Here is an 11430-nt window from a genome sequence, read left to right on the forward strand (position 1 = left end):
AAACGGTAAACCGCATGTCATGGTGTCGGTCCAACAAATAACGAGGTCGCTTAAATAAGTACAAAATCAATGCTACAATGCACTTAGACGTAATACAAGACAATTACGGTCGATCGTTATAGAAACATCAATGATAATGCCTATTTGCACAAGATACAATGTAGTCAAATGAGATTTTTTTGTTTTTTATATATAAAATGAAATGTAAAAGACATGAAATGCAAATATATTGAAAATAAATTCTTAAAAGATAAAGTTCTAATATCATGTTTGACAAGTTTAATTATGTAATTCAATCATGAGATGATATCGAGTTAATTTCATCTAAGTTGGTACTTGAAAACATTAACAAGCTCTAGTATTTTTTCATTCGCCTAATTGTTTAGCCAAAACAAGCTATTTGAAGTAAACCTAATATTTAGGTTTATGAAGTTCGCGTGCGGTCGCTCAATCTTCAGAGATATGTGTCGGGTTTGTTATCCGAGCAGTAACTTTATTTGTTTTGGTCCAGTTGTTGGTTGCCAAGATAGTTCCATATGACCTTGTAGTGTTAGGGATGCTAGGAGGGTAGAAGCTAAGGTTGAGGGTTGTGAGGAATCCAGGTTTGCGATTGTATGAAATATGTGTAATGAAAAGACACATGTACCATTGAGTCATAATCAATCCATCATGTATTTATAGGGGCACTAAAATTAAAGGACTTCTAAATCATAAAATATGCATGTTACATTTCTTCGCAAGCAATTTCATGAATATAAGACGGTTTATGTTGAATATGTCGTTTCTTATGACATAATTCACAATAATTTATTGTTGGGCTTGCTGGTATGTTCATTTGAATTTAGGACCTTCACACAATTTTATTTCTCAATTACATGAGCTTTTCCATTCCTTTTTAAAGCTATTCAAGTATCTTAATTAAATATATGCAATGAAGAGAATAATGTGATCTAACGGGATTAAAAATGATTAAAGCATTTCAGTATAACCTATTATTAACACCAAAATAATAGGTCTAAAGACTCCTTATTCAACCGTTACTTTCGCTTTGGCTATACCAACAATTAAATATTATGGGGTCCAAAAATTATACTTCGCTACATAAATATTGCAATAACCTATGGGCATAAATACAATATTTTTGTATGTTATGCTTAAAATTCATTTAATGAATCGTTATCCAATTAGCTCTTGGGTTCCTTGAATAACAAATCAAACAATTGCTTAATATGGTGTTGAATCAACTACAATGTAAAGCTTAAGCAACCTTTCTTTCGTCCAGCCACTTAAACATTACATCAAAGTTACCACTCATCATTTATAATTTTAAAATTAAAGGTTTATCCATTTTTATAGATATTGAGCTAGTTTGATAAACACTTATAAAATCATAATTATAATATCATATGCCAATTAAATTATCTAGTTCCTGAAAAGTATGATTAAAAACCAAACAATTTTAAACCCTTATATATGGTAAGCGAGACTTAAAATAATAAGATATTAGTTTATGATAACACCATATTGTCCATAAATAATAACAAAAAAATAGTAATTAATGGCCATTAGGAACACACCAAAAAAAAACAATCTTATGCGTCTCGTATGACGATGGCAGATTTTTTTAACAAGCCAAATTATTTTTTTCATGTTGAAAAAAAATACTTCACCAAATGCTCCATTTTTTAAATTTATCTTTTCCAAAACTATATATATATATATATATATATATATTATACATACATTTTTTTTATGTGTTAGGTCAATAATTTTGTTAATGGATGACATGTATATTACAAGTTGCATCATAATAATAACAAGAGAAAATTGCAAGAATGATCCGTATGGTTAGCTGAAAATTGGCACTTTGGTCTAAAAAACATTTGGACCAGCATCAGAAGTCGAAACTTTTTATTTTGTTGTATGTTTGGTCCAACTTGTTTTGAATTTTTTTATAATGATGATTTCACCCTTACAATTTTATTTCAATCTTTTTAATTGATTTAAATCTGTATTAAAAAAAAAACCCATCTTAGGCCTCTCTTTCATGGGAATCACCACCAACGCCCTAAACAATTCCACAAACACCCTCCCTTTCACCGATAACAACAATGATCGTACCTCATATTCAGGATTAATTCCTCCATATGAGTTAATATTCATGAAATGAATGATTTCCGACACAAATAGCCATCCATACCCCCCCATGACACATTAATGTCCATGCTCAGAGTCCTACTTATTCAAGCAAGCAAGAACATGGAGAAATCACATCTATTTCATGTGATTCCTTCACTCTTAAATTGATTTCACTTGTATGTAAAGGAACAAAATGCAAAAAATTACACAAACACCCTTCCCCTTCTCGATCTCTTTTCGTCACACCTTTTTTTCCCCATATCTTCATATTCTCTTTAAAAACCTAATACATCTAAATTCTCATAGGTCTCTTATGCTCATCCCCTATATTTCCAATCGGCACACATTCAAAACCACCACCAACATCGATTTTCCGACAACAACCATGTACATTTGAAAACCACCAAAGACGACAACATCTTCCTCGGACCAACACCTCATGTCGGACCAACAACACAACCATCTTCCACGGCAAACCCTATCTCGCTACTGCCTTTGTTTCTCTACATCTCCGATGTTTCGTCGTTCACATAAGTTAAGATACATTTGTCGTTCACATGATTTCAAATCTTTGTCTGACTTCAGATCTGGTAAGCTTACTTTCGTCAAACAACGACGTCGCCATCTTCCTTAGTCTCGACGCCCTTTTGTTCTATTTATCTTGAAACCATCTTTGCAACATGACCTCCCTCTTTACAGATCTATAACACCCAAACGAATGTAGGATTTGTTGATAGTGTTGTTCGCTTGAACTCCGACAAAGGGTTTGTTGAGGAAGATGGAGGTAGTGTTTTGATTCTCTGGCGGCGGCGTGAAGATGGTGTATTATTCTTGGATTTTGAGGGTTGCAACATGCATGGTTTTGGGGGTTTGAAAGTGGAATCCTCTTCGCCGGTGGTGGTGGCGGCGGCGAAGGAGATGGGTTTTGTGAAGCAAATGATTTGTGTGGAGGGGGGGGGGGGGTAGGGTGGGGTTAATTGGTTTTCTACTTTGTTTTCTGTTTATTTTAGTCAAAAAAAATTAATAAATAAATAAATAAGTAAAAAATAATGGCAAAATCGTCATTGTAAAAAGGATCAAAGAAAATTAGACCAAACTCGCAATAAAATGAAAAGTTTGAACCTCTAGTGCAATTCCAAACCTTTTTATACCAAAATGACAATTTTTAGCTCACCATATGGACCATTTATGCAGTTTTGTCTTATAAAAAAATACTTATGCAACAAATTCCATAAACAAGGAGAATGACATAAAATATGAAATTTCAACGGATACAAGAAAACATAATTATAAATGGATGTCCATTATTTATTTACAACCAATAATTATTTCGACATATGTTAACAATTAAAGGCATATGTTAAGAATTAAATAGAAGTAGGGCATCCTTTTACTAATTTACACAATAAAGTAGCACATTAATTAGTTTCAAGTTGACACGAGATAAAAAAAAACAACATTATTAAACAAATGAGTTAGCAATGTTGGCTTATTATTCATTAGGCATTAGTGTATTTCTTTATCACCAAATAAATTTTCCCTTCATTTAAAAATTACACAGATTCATGAGAAAAAAAATGAAAGAAGAAAAGAAAAGGAAAACGGAAGACAGGAGCTTTGTAGAGTACAATTCATTATCGTTCAAAGCGGATAAGCCCTTTTCATTTATCTAAGAATCTTTTTACAGAAAAGGAATTTCAAGGAGATAAGTTTATCAATTTTCTCATATGTACAGTGAATAAGTGAACAACAAATGAACAAAACACAATTCTTTAAGGTAAATGATGTTGCCAATTTAATCGGAAATTACTTTGTCGTTATAAACCAAAACCCATGGTTTCAAGATCTATGATTTCGCGATGCATCATAATAAAACAAAACCAAAGTTTGAAATTAGGGAAGAAAATAAACAGTTTTAGGTACATGAATAGATTACAAATCTGTGAAAAAATTTACATTTTATCAACATCATTTTCATAAAGCAGTGAAACTTAAGTAGGCACTATATGATGTTGAGCTTAAGATAATTAAAACACACTTTGATACCATATGTTGACATAATCAGGATCCGATTCACGAATAGTTTCATTAAGAGTGAAAGGTACTTATTTGGAAGTATAACCTTTGATGAGGATGATGCCATGTAGTGATTCTTTTCTACCCGGAATGGTGTCTTCTGATTTATGATGGAAAGAGTTGATGCCTTTCACACACATGATCATGGTGTACATAGTTACACCTTATGGAAAATTGTTTTGAAACCACACAAATATAGATCTTCACGTTATGGACAATTGTCATATCCATCATCCTACGAACATTTAAGTTCGGGGACTAGATATGTCATTATGAAAAACATTATGGGACATAATACAAATGTACCCAACATGTAGTAAGTATTAAAAAATAATACTAAGGCCACCATAATGTGTTATTTTTCAACAAATATGACAATTGTTTTAAGGGTGATTGACTACGAACAATGAAAGACATAACTAATGATAAGGAAAAGTGAAATAATGCCAATGAAGATGGAGGCTCCTCTCAATCCTTGTCCAAACCATGTGGCGTGGTTTTTATGGGGCTCGATTTGATGGTCTTGTTGCCAAGGGGTTCCGGAAGCAACCCACGGTCAAGGAACATGTTTTTTGTGTTGAAAATTTGTTAGATAAGCCGGTTAATTCATCTTTCCATTCACCCACGTCCGGACATACTCAAAAGGGTTTAAATCATTGAATGAGAACATGGTAGATAAAAAAATATTCTTTATTTAAATGTTTGTGTGATCGAGATTAATGGCAAGAGGAATAAACACATGAAATTGTGTAGAAAGCATAATTGTGGGGATTCAAGAAACATGTATGGTACATTCAGATCTTGTAAAAGTAACGAGTATTTACTATTTAGGGAAAATTTCAGTTTGATTATGTGGCTAGTAGTGCAAGGCGTATATTGGGGGATCACTATGCATTTGGGATCCTTAGGTGGTTGTAACGAATATAGTTACTTATAAGGAACACGTTATTAATGTTGAGGACGGTGGGTGTTTCATAAGTTAATATGCTAGATGATCAATTTGTACGATCCGCAAGGTGGAAAGGGAAATAACTTACTTTGGGGGCTCATCCAGATTTTCACGAATCAAAAAGGCAACTCTATTATATCTACTCCTACTGCTACTGCCCCTGTTATATCTACTCCTACTGCTACTGCTACTGCCCATGTCCTGGTGTCGGTCCAACAAATAACGAGGTCACTTAAATAATTACAAAATCAATGCTACAATGAACTTAGACGTAATACAAGACAATTAGGGTCGATCGTTATAGAAACATCAATGATAATGCCTGTTTGCACAAGATATAATGTAGTCAAATGAGATTTTTTGTTTTTATATATAAAATGAAATGTAAAAGATATGAAATGCAAATATATTGAAAATAAACTCTTAAAAGATAAAGTTCTAATATCATGTTTGACAAGTTTAATTATGCAATTCAATCATGAAATGATATCGAGTTAATTTCATCTAAGTTGGTACTTGAAAACATTAACAAGCTCTAGTATTTTTTTCATTCGCCTGATTGTTTAACCAAAACAAGCTATTTGAAGTAAACCTAATATTTAGGTTTATGAAGTTCGCGTGTGGGCGCTCAATCTTCAGAGATATGTATCGGGTTCGTTATCCGAGCAGGAACTTTCTTTCTTTTGGTCCCAGAGTTGTTGGTTGCCAAGATAGTTCCATAGTACCGTGTAGTGTTAGGGACTCTAGGATGATAGAAGCTCGGGTTATGATACATACACTATGCAACTACAGTTCATATAAGGAAAAATCCTAAGCTACCAGGCATCATATAATCAGACAGTTCTATCATCCAATTCCTGAAGATCCCTAGCCTAGTACTAGCATGATGTTCTAACATATCACAAAATTAAGTAATCCGTAAGGTATTTTGGGGTGTACTTACCTGCTCTGGTTGATCGTACACTTGCATCCTGCATTATTATTTTGAAAACCGTTTGAAAAATCATTTTAAAATCTTGTCCTTAGTTTGAGTATGGAGACATACGACTGTTTCCTCCAATTCATTTAAACCAAGGCTCTGATACCAACCTGTAAGATCCATAAAAATCATTCCAAATTTAAAATTTTTAAAACATATCAAAACCAATAATTATTACAAAACTTGTTTTCAAAATAGTATAGTGTGAGAGTATCCCATAATCAAATCATGAAAACATAAGGAGGTGTACGATCACGCATTCGCCTTCCCACGATCATCAGAAGTACCTGAAACAAAATCAATGACTGTAAGCCCGAAGCTTAGTGAGTTCCCCTAAAATACCAATGTCATACAATCATAATCATATCATATAAACAAACAACACGCATAATGAGCCATCCGCCTGACTGGACCGCCTCGCAGGCCATCAGTATATCTGGACTGCTCTTCGAGCCTTCAGCACGTCTGGACCGCCTCTTAGGGCCTTCATCCTATCCGGACCGCTCGGCAAGCCTTCAACCTGACTAATATGCCCTCCCAGGTCTGTAGTGGGTATGTTAGCCTTCAGCACAAAGTAGGTCCGCCTCAACCCAACCCCCAAATCAAACAATCGTGTACACATAAATATCATACGCTAGCATATACAACTGTCAAACCGATCTAACAGATCACTAATCATAGGACATCCTATAACCATGATACAGACCTAACTAGTCACTAACATAGCATTATCCTATATACCGGGATACCGACCTAACGATCACTAACAGAGCATTATCCTATATACCAGGATACCGACCTAATCAGGTCACTAAGCATATCACCATCCTAACTACCAGGATGTAAATCAATAAGCATATCATATAATAAACCCGGATATAAATCTGAAAAGGGTCGGCATTGGTGCCTTAGACCCTGTTAGTATAGTGAGGACAACTCACCTCACAAGTAGCTCGAAGTGATAAAGTTAAACTCCTCCAAATACAACTCCAACTCCAATACCTACATCCACCAATGATCCACTTCCCTAAATTTCTAAATTACCAAAATACCCCCAGAAGTGAAACTGGTCAACCCTCGGTCGAAAGTCAAAGTCAACTGTCAAGGTCAACAACCCATGTTGACCCAACTCGTCGAGTGCATCTCATTGAATCGTCGAGTCCTTCCAGAACATGAGAAATGATGAAAACCCTAGTTGACTCGCCGAGTTTCCAGACAACTCGTCGAGTCCATGCATGTCCAAAAGTTGGGAAAACCCTAGCTGACTCGTCGAGTCATCTCACTGACTCACCGAGTCCATGCAGAAACCAACAACGGCCAATCTTCATCAGACTCGTCGAGTTGACCATACAACCCGTCGAGTCCCTTCAGTCCATTTCACATTCAGATGTTTTTAAGCTACCCCAAAGCTCCAAACTGTAGATCTAGCTTCCTAAGGCACATATTCCACGTAAAATTGCAAACTTTACGTGTATGCAAGGTCTTAAAGGCTTAAAACACCAAAAAAAGTCTATAATGAGGTTTAGGGCATGGTGAGAGGTCAATACAAGGTAAAGTTGATAGCTTTATGAATTTGGGACCTAGAGGAGTCCAGATCTGAGACCATGTCCTTGTGATACGCTCAAACCCAAGGGTGGCTCCATTAAACCCCAAAAATGACCACAAATGTCCATAGAAGAGATCTAAGTATGAAAAGGTCAAGGTGTTAGCTTTTTACCTCGGTTTAGTTGCCAAAACGAAGTAGATGACAAATCCACTTCCTCCTTTTCGATCCAAGCTCCTCACTCTTCAAGTTTCCCTTCCAACAGGCCCAATTTTTAGGGGGGGGGGGGGGGGGGGAAGAGGGGCAGCCGCACATGGCCTCGAAAAAAATAGGTTCTGAGTTTTAATTAAATTATATATTTAATAACTAAATATATATGAATTTATTCAAAATATTTCATAGAGTTTGGGTAGCCCAATTGGCAAAGGCGTGTCTTTCATTCAAAAGCGTTGTAGGTTCGATCCTTTTTTGCAGCATTTTGATGTTTTAAATTCAAGTTACACATCTGACTATTTCTTTATGCTATATATTTCATAATCAACCCCTCCTTCCAATATGTTTATCAAATAAGTTTTCAGAAGTTACATAATTAGCCCTTGAACTTTTTATAAAATTCCATATGTTCCTTTTTAATTAATTTATTTACTTTTAGGTTTTCCATAACGATAATTCGCTGTCTTAAATTTGATTTCCTTATATATTAAAAAACTATATTTAGGGCCCCATTTTTCTTCTTAGCACAAGGCCCTTAAAATCATAGAGTCGGCCCTGCCTTCCAAGATCAACAAATAACACATTTCAAGCTCTCAACACACACAATGGGGGTATAGGAATCGATCTAGGGTTTCCTCCGGCTGTAATGATGATAAGTGAGGCTAGAAACGGCCCATAAGTTCTTTAAATAAGGGTGGAAACCCTAAATTTTAGGGTTTCCTTGCAAAAACTCTACTCGTCGAGTCGGGGTCCTCTGACTCGTTGAGTAGAAGTCATAAAATTACACGGGTCTGACTGGGTTCGACACGACGAGTTGGGGCCTTCAACTCGTTGAGTTCTTTCAATAAAATGAATAAAAGCTTTTAAAATATACCTGGGAGTCGGGGTGTTACAATTCTCGCCCACTTGAGCTAGACTTCGTCCTCGAAGTCTGCTACGGTAAATAACTCGGGGTAATGCTCCCGCATCTCTGCCTCCGGCTCCTAAGTCCACTTGGATCCCCTCCGATGCTACTACTGTACCTTTACCAAAGGTACTTCCTTGTTCTGTAGAACCTTCACCTTCCTCTCAAGAACGACCACTGGCCTCTCCACGTAGTTCAGGCGCTCGTCGACCTGTATATCCTCTAATGATACCACTACCTTCTCATCTGATATGCACTTTTGGAATTGCGACACATGGAAAGCGCTATGGACCTGACTAAACTCATCCGGGAGATCCAGACTATATGCCACCTTGCCAACCCTGGCAATGATCCTGAATGGCCCAATGTATCAGGGACCCAAATTTCCCCCCTTCCTGAAGCGAATCACACCCTTCCAGGGAGAGACCTTCAGTAGTACCATGTCTCCCACCTAAAACTCCAGCTCAGATTGGCGCCTTTCGGCGTAGCTCTTCTGCCGACTCTGAGCGGTCTACAGTAGTTGTCTGATTTGCTGAATCCTCTCAATAGCCTGCAGAACTACCTCTGTCTGTCCCATCACCCTGTAACCGATCTCACCCCAACAGACTGGGTGCGACATCTCTGTCCATACAACAACTCATATGGTAGGGCACCAATACTGGAATGAAAGTTGATGGTGTAGGAGAAATCTGCAAGGGGTAGGTAGGAGTCCCAGCTCCCACCGAACTCAATAATGCAGGCTCTCAACATATCCTCGAAAAGTCTGTATGGTCCGTTCACTCTGGCCGTCTGTCTACAGATGGTAGGTTGTAGTGAAATGCAACCGTGTGCCCAGTTCCTCGTGGAACTTCTGCCCAAAACGAGAGGTGAACCGAATATCACGGTCTGAGACAAAAGAAATTGGCACCCATGGCGAACAACTATCTCGTAGATATACAAGTCGGCTAGCTTCTCAGGCGATGAACTCTCCCATATAGATAAAAAGTGGGCGCTCTTGGTCAATCGTTCCATGATGACCCAAATAGCGTCATAGCCCTTCGCCGTCCTCGGCAGCTTGATGATAAATGCATCGTGATCTGCTCCCATTTCCACATGGGAATCTCCAGAAGCTGCAGCTGACCATGCAACCTCTGATGCTCGGCCTTGACCATCCGACAGGTCAAGCACCTCTCAACATACAATGCAATTCCCTGTTCATGCATAGCTACCAATAGCTCAATCGCAAATCCCGGTAAATCTTGGTGGCTCCCGAGTGAATAGAGAAATGAGACTTATGAGCCTCCTCCAGAACAATCTATATGACCCCACCAGACATTGGAAACCAGAATTGACCATAATGGGTCAATAATCCCCGACTATCCTGCACAAACTGGGTGTTCTCACCCTTAATCTTCTCAAGCTTCAAATTCTACTGACGCATACCCTCAACCTTAGCTTCCCTGATCAAGCTCACAAGTGGAGAATCCACCGATATCCTCATATATGTCACTGGAGTAGAAGATCCAGCTGGCTTGTAGCTCAGACTGTCCGCAACCACGTTCGCTTTACCTGGGTGGTAAAGGATCTCATAGTCGTAGTCTTGACTACATCCAACCACCTGCGTTGTCTCATGTTCAGGTTCGGTTGATCCATGATGTGTTTCAAACTCTTGTGGTCTGTGTATATGGTATAGCGGACCCATAAAGGTAATGTATCCAAATCTTGAGAGCGAATACCACTGTTCCCAACTCCAGATCATGAGTAGGGTATCTCGTCTCGTGCGACTTCAACTGTCGCGACGCGTAGGCTATCACCTGTCCAATCTGCACGAGGACCTCTCCCAGTCGCGTGATGGATGCATCACAAAACACTACAAAATCCTAGACTGCCTCTGGAAGAGTCAACATTGGAGCCTCGCAAAGTCATTGTCTGAGGGTCTCAAATGCCCTCTACTGCTCAGGGCCCCACCGGAAGTCCACCCCTTCCTAGTCAGACGAGTGATAGCCTACGCGTCATCATTAGTGTATGATGACACATTCATTATTTATCACCAAATAAATTTTCCCTTCATTTAAAAATTATGCAGATTCATTAAGAAAAAAAATGAAAGAAGAAAAGAAAAAGAAAAATGAAGATGCGAGCTCCGTAGAGTACAATTCATTATCGTTCAAAGCGGATAAGCTCCTTTCATTTATCTAAGAATATTTTTACAGAAAAAGAAGTTTCATGGACATCAATTTACCAATTTTCTCATATGTACAGTGAATAAGTGAACAACAAAACACAATTATTCAAGGTACTTGATGTTGCTAATTTAATCGGAAATCACTTTTTCGTTATAAACCAAAACCCCAATCACTGGTTTCAAGATCCCTGATTTCACACTGCATCATAATAAAACAAAACCAAAGCATGAAATAACGGAAGAAAATAAAAAGTTTTAGGTTCATGAATAGATTACAGATTTGTGAAAAAATTTACATTTTATTAGCATCATTTTCATAAAGTAGTGAAACTTAAGTTGGCACTATATGATGTTGAACTTAAGATAATTAAAACATACTTTGATACCACATGTTGACATCATTAGGATCCGATTCACAAATAGTTTCATTAAGAGTGAAAGGTACTTATTTGGAAGTATCAGC

The sequence above is a fragment of the Lactuca serriola genome, chromosome 5 (assembly GCF_051521515.1).
Source record: "Lactuca serriola cultivar US96UC23 chromosome 5, Lser_US96UC23_V15, whole genome shotgun sequence".
NCBI lineage: Eukaryota > Viridiplantae > Streptophyta > Magnoliopsida > Asterales > Asteraceae > Lactuca > Lactuca serriola.